The 6,415-nt window shown below is 36.8% G+C and overlaps 1 long non-coding RNA gene across 1 annotated transcript; it reads right to left on the bottom strand.

The window, feature by feature from the left end:
- Positions 1–2,021: 2,021 nt before the first annotated feature.
- Positions 2,022–5,639, bottom strand: LOC121398739. The gene is made up of 3 exons (XR_005964476.1): positions 5,613–5,639; positions 3,588–3,627; positions 2,022–2,073 (listed from the first exon to the last, which is right to left on the bottom strand). It is a non-coding gene; the product is annotated as an uncharacterized LOC121398739 (long non-coding RNA).
- Positions 5,640–6,415: the final 776 nt, after the last annotated feature.

Below are 6,415 nucleotides of genomic sequence, written 5' to 3'. Positions count from 1 at the left end.
TACAGTATACATATATTATATAGTATTATATAGTATTATATAGTATTATACAGTATTATATGGTATTATACAGTATTATACAGTATTATACAGTATTAATATAGTATTATACAGTATTATACAGTATTATACAGTATTATACAGTATTATATAGTATTATACAGTATTATATAGTATTATACAGTATATATATAGTATACATATATTATATAGTATTATATAGTATTATATAGTATTATACAGTATTATATAGTATTATATAGTATTATACAGTATACATATATTATATAGTATTATATAGTATTATATAGTATTATAGCAGTATACATATATTATATAGTATTATACAGTGTTATATTAGTATTATACAGTATTATACAGTATACATATATTATATAGTATTATACAGTATTATATAGTATTATATAGTATTATACAGTATACCAGTATTATTATAGTATTATACAGTATTATACAGTATACATATATTATATAGTATTATACAGTATTATATAGTATTATACAGTATTATACAGTATACATATATTATATAGTATTATATAGTATTATATAGTATTATACAGTATTATACAGTATACATATATTATATAGTATTATATAGTATTATATAGTATTATACAGTATACATATATTATATAGTATTATACAGTATTATATAGTATTATACAGTATTATACAGTATACATATATTATATAGTATTATACAGTATTATATAGTATTATACAGTATACATATATTATATAGTATTATACAGTGTTATATAGTATTATACAGTATTATACAGTATACATGTATTATATTGTATTATATAGTATTATATAGTATTATACAGTATTATATAGTATTATACAATATTATACAGTATTATACAGTATACATATATTATATAGTATTATACAGTATTATATAGTATAATACAGTATTATATAGTATTATATAGTATTATATAGTATTATATAGTATTATACAGTATACATATATTATATAGTATTATACAGTATACATATATTATATAGTATTATATAGTATTATATAGTATTATATAGTATTATATAGTATTATATAGTATTATTCAGTATACATATATTATATAGGTTCTGATCCAATGACTGAGTTGCTTTTGGGGACAGACATTAGACATTAGAGCAGGTGCTGCCCCCTATAGGCACTGAGTTTGCAAGAGAAGACATTGAGCCTGACATGAGTGGGTTATTGGGGTGCCCCAACTACAGAACCAGAAATGAGAGGAACTCTCAGGTTACATTCATTGTTATTGACCCCCCCCACAGGAATATTGATTAGTGGGAAAGTATTTATTGATAAAATCTGTCAGGGACACAATCATTGGTCAGTGAGTCTATTCATGGTGTGGATTCATCTCACACAGGTGATCCAAAAATCCTCACACCAGGTACAACACCCCAAGTCTTACTCAGTATTTCGCCAGTTCTACGGATCTGAATAACAGAATTACCTGGGTATTTATACTTTGGTACCTCCATAGCAGCACCAAGGCTGCCCAATACAGTGGCCCTACAGACTGCCCCCTCCCTTGCTTTGCCTTTATATACAGGAGGGGTCCCCAGTATTGACAGTAAAGACCCTACTCAAGTGCTATGTTCACCCTGTTTTGGGGGTGCTATAACAATAGTTACACAATACTATAATAAACTGTTCTTACCTCCCCCCAGTACCTGTCACTTCCCTCTATCCCTGGGCAGGTCACTCAGCAACAGAACTGGCTGATCCCCCTAATTCTGACCTTGTCTGATAGCAGAAACATTATTGGGGTCCTGAGGAAGGTGGTAGAGTTTGTTGCTCAGAGCACATAGGGTACCTGGGGGCAACACACAGTTCTCTCCTTGTTTGTTACTAATTATCTCTTCAATCATCATCTGTGATATTATTATTATTCACTGTTAGAACAAAACTCTACCAACCTGACAATCCCAGCTTGCAGAAGGCCAGCAGGACCACCAGGAGCAGCAGTAGGGCCCCGCCCCTGGCAAGTCCTCCAATCAGTGTAGGTGGGAGGGGCTGGTTTCCTGCGACTAAAGACAAGACAGAGGCCGTCATGATACAGGTCATGTAAATAAATAAATTGTGCTGGTGAAGGAATGTGTTCACTAAGGTCTGGAATCAGCCGTGTATAAAGGGGTCTCAGCCTTTCATGCCCTGCTCTAAGCTCAGCTAATGAAGCCCATGGAGGGGGACATAGTTCACTGCAAGACCCTTTATAGGTGATGTCATAATATAACGGAACTCAACACTTTTATCATCCCAGACCCCCATACCTGTTTGTACCGACTGTATTACAAACTGCTCATGGGTTCAGTACAATATTAGCTTCCAAAGGAGTCCAAACATGACTGGGTTTGATACTGGGGGTGTCAGGAATATGTGGGCAGTGGGGCAAGTCACACAGATATTGGTCTGTAGGGAACTAGTACCAAAAACAATGACCGGTCAATATATATTATATAATTTCTCTCTATGTTCCATATATCGTCATTATATTCTTACTCCTGATCATACTCACAAGAGGTTATAAAAATACTCAAACTGCTCTGCCACTACCTATCCAGTTACTTGATGCCCTTTATCTGTAATAGATAGTCAGCTCTTCTGCCCAAAAACTAAATTTGTTTTGGAGGACCAGTTTTTGTTCAGAGTTCATCCCATTGGTTTCCCCTTGCCCCCAGAACCAGGAAAGTCTATATTTAGTATACTGTAGGTATAAGTACAGGTTTTCTATGTTTTTCTCTTTTTATTTTATATTGTGATGATTTTAATGTACAGTGTCTCATGCACTAATATAACTTTTATAATATTAACTATAAATTGTAATATCCTTACTGCTATTAAACAACTTATAGCCTTAAAGTGTGTAATTGTAAGCATTAAAGGGTAAGTAAACCTTTAAAATAAGTGAATGTAAAACGGATGAGGGGGCTATTCTAAGCACTTTTGTAATTTACCTTCATTATTTATTTTGTTTTTATTCCAAGATATTAAGGGATACATGTACTGTTAATATGAATGAATTTTGTCTGACCACCAAGTAGTCAAGGAAGTTGTCAGGAGAAAGAAAGAGGCTGATGTTCTTCTGCTTAGGAAAGATGTGAGAAAGGTTTCTAATTTTATTCCTAAGCAGAAGAACATCAGCCTCTTTCTTTCTCCTGAAGCTTTTACACTGCTTCCGAAGAAGTCTCTAATATTAGCCTAATAATATCCTCCCGTATAATCTATTTTACATATTGTCCGCTGTGGATATTCATCTCTGTTGCTGCATATTAAAGACTGTTGCTGAACTGCAACTCAGCACATTATAGGTGTGTGGGCCTCATATAGATTGATGGGGACATATATGAGCTGCTGACATTGCACTTTAGTCTCATGAATTATAAGAATGGCTTGTTTACTGATGAATTATGTATTAATGAATTATTTCATTAAATTAAGGGTCAAACCAGTACAGATTCTTATTTTTTAAGATTTGTATTGTTTTTCCATATGAATATTTTGGCCTGTGAGTAGACTGGGAGAATGTAGAGGAGCAACTTACTGAGGAAGGGATCAAATCTGGTGCAGGAGGATTTATTCACCTGTCAAAGAACAAGGAAACATCAATTCATAGAGAACATTATGATCTCCGTTTTTCTCCATTTCACACACGCTGATAAAAACTGATATTTCCCAAATCATTTTAAATCAACAAATTATCTAATGGAAGTTCAGTTGCCCTTTAAAGCCCAACAGAAGTGGAGTTGTAATTCTAATTGCTGCCCCTTACTCCAGGGAGGAGCGAGTTACAAGAGGATTCACAGAGACTAGGGATGCGCCGAATACTGGATTTGATTCGGGATTCGCTCAGGATTCGTCCTTTTTCAGCAGAATTCGCATGCGGCCGAATCCTTGTGTCTGGCCGAACTGAATCCTAATTTGGATATGTAAATTAGGGACGGGGGAGGGAAATCATGTGACTTTTTATCACAAAACAAGGAAGTGAAAAAAATGTTTACACTTTTTCCTTCCCTGCCCCTAATTTGCATATGCAAATTAGTATTCAGATTCGGTTCGGTATGCGGTCAAATCTTTCACAAAGGATTTGGCCAAATCCCAAATAGTGGATTCCCTAACAGAGACACACAGGGGCACATTTACTTAGCTCGAGTGAAGGGTTAGAATAAAAAATACTTCGAATTTCAAAGTATTTTTTGGCTACTTAGACCATCGAATTGGCTACTTCGACTACGAATCGAATGATTCAAACTAAAAATCGTTCGACTATTCGACCATTCGATAGTCGAAGTACTGTCTCTTTAAAAAAAACTTCGACCCCCTACTTCTCCACCTAAAACCTACCGAGCACCAATGTTAGTCTATGGGGAAGGTTCCTATAGGGTTTCTTGCCAATTTCTGATCGAAGGAAAATCGTTCGATCGATGGATTAAAACCTTCGTATCGTTCGATTCGAAGGATTTATCGTTCGATCGAATGGTTTTCCTTCGATCGTTTGATTGAATGAATTGCGCTAAATCTTCGACTTCGATATTCAAAGTTGAAGGATTTAACTCTGAAGGTCGAATATCAAGGGTTAATTAACCCTCGATATCGACCAATAGTAAATGTGCCCCACAGTGTAATGTTTCTCTCTGATGTTTATTGGGGATTTTTACGTTTGGGACATTATTATTGACACTACTCCATGGTTACTCATAGTTTTATATCTTTATAAAGAAGAAAAAGATGAAGAGAGATCAGAGAGACCCCAGTCCTCAATCCTCTCAGCTCAGATCAGATGTAGATTTGGTGACAAACATTTCCTAATGAGAATATTGTCTAATTCAGTCAAATCTAATTCTAATCACCTTCTAAATTTCGTTTCCATCCTCACTGGGTTTATAGTGTAAAGGTGCCATACACGTTACAATTACAATGTTTCCATAAAAGATCATTCATTTCAATACACACGTGTAGAGCTGAATAAATACATATAAAAACATATAAAAAACAATAGAATTCTATCTGTATCTGATGATTCAGCAGTAACAATGGCCGATGTTCAGGTCCCTTCAAGGCCCCAATCAGAATGTTACAAGGAGCCCAACTGATGGAGCCGAGCGATATCCAAATCTTCTGCCAATATTGATCAGCTCATTCTCCCGCTTTACACGTATGGCCACCTTAACCGCCATTGTATCTGTCCCTTTCTCTATTCTGTACTGCTGGTTCTGACTACATGTACCATCGAGTCAGTGTTGCAGTAATGGGGTCACTTGTCTCCAGTCTCCAGAGGAGATAGACCCTGTGGACTATGGGGAGGGCTGTGAATATATTGGTGACCCCTGGTTTTCATTGGGGGGGGCTGAAAGTTCCAAAATGAGCTGTTTCATGAAGTACAGAGCTGGGCAGTTGATGCTCCCTCTATGGTCACTTCCATTCCCAGCTTTGCCTGAGTGATCAGCGAGTGTCGGTTCTGACCCAGTGAACTTGCTCCTAGTCACTGGACCAAGGCTGGGAATAAAATGAAGGCAGAACAATCAGCCAATGCAGCTCTTGGAATAAACTCAGTGTAGTAGAGATCTACCTGCTTCCATGTGCTGGTGACTCTCAGTACACCGTGTAGTTCTGATGTGGGCTCAGGGGAGCATTGTAGAAGCTGCCATAGTGCAGCCCATCCCCGAGGGTCAGACTCCTACTCCCTGTAACCATTCTCAGCTGGGAGTAGCAGTGCCGTGTACAGACTCGGGGTATGGCTGCAGTTGTATCTTGTGCTGCTGTAACTGCTGCAGAAAGGACTCAAGCTCCCGTTCCATCCCCTGCTGATGATTATCTCATAGGAACTGGGAGGGAATGAGATATAATGAGTAGGAACAACAGGACAGAGTGCCAAACAGAAGCACCCACACCCCAAACACATAAAGGAAGGTTAATTGGCTCTTCACAACACTAACCAAGTCTGCCAGCCTTGTGTAATATATTTTATCAAGACCTTTTCAATAGAAACACAGTACTAACAATTGATAAATAAGGGGTGTTCTTTTGCTTTCTTTATTAAATTGTACATACTGATGTAAGTCAGACCCCCCTTTTCAATCAATTCTATTTGTATCCTTGTAGATAGATCTTTTCCTCTACCAGACAAAGTAATGTAGATTGTAAGATCATTGGGGCAGGGAGTGATGTGATTGTGATATGCACCTTAGATTGTAAGCTCACTGGGGCAGGGACTGATGGGAATATGAAAGGGACCTTAGATTGTGAGCTCACTGGGGCAGGGACTGATGGGAATATGAAAGGGACCTTAGATTGTGAGCTCACTGGGGCAGGGACTGATGGGAATGTGATAAGGACCTTAGATTGTAAGCTCACTGGGGCAGGGACTGATGG

Source organism: Xenopus laevis, chromosome 1S (genome assembly GCF_017654675.1).
Source record: "Xenopus laevis strain J_2021 chromosome 1S, Xenopus_laevis_v10.1, whole genome shotgun sequence".
In the NCBI taxonomy this organism is placed as follows: Eukaryota; Metazoa; Chordata; class Amphibia; order Anura; family Pipidae; genus Xenopus; species Xenopus laevis.
The sequence above is the reverse complement of the archived record's forward strand: the minus strand, read 5'-3'. Positions and strand labels throughout refer to the sequence as shown.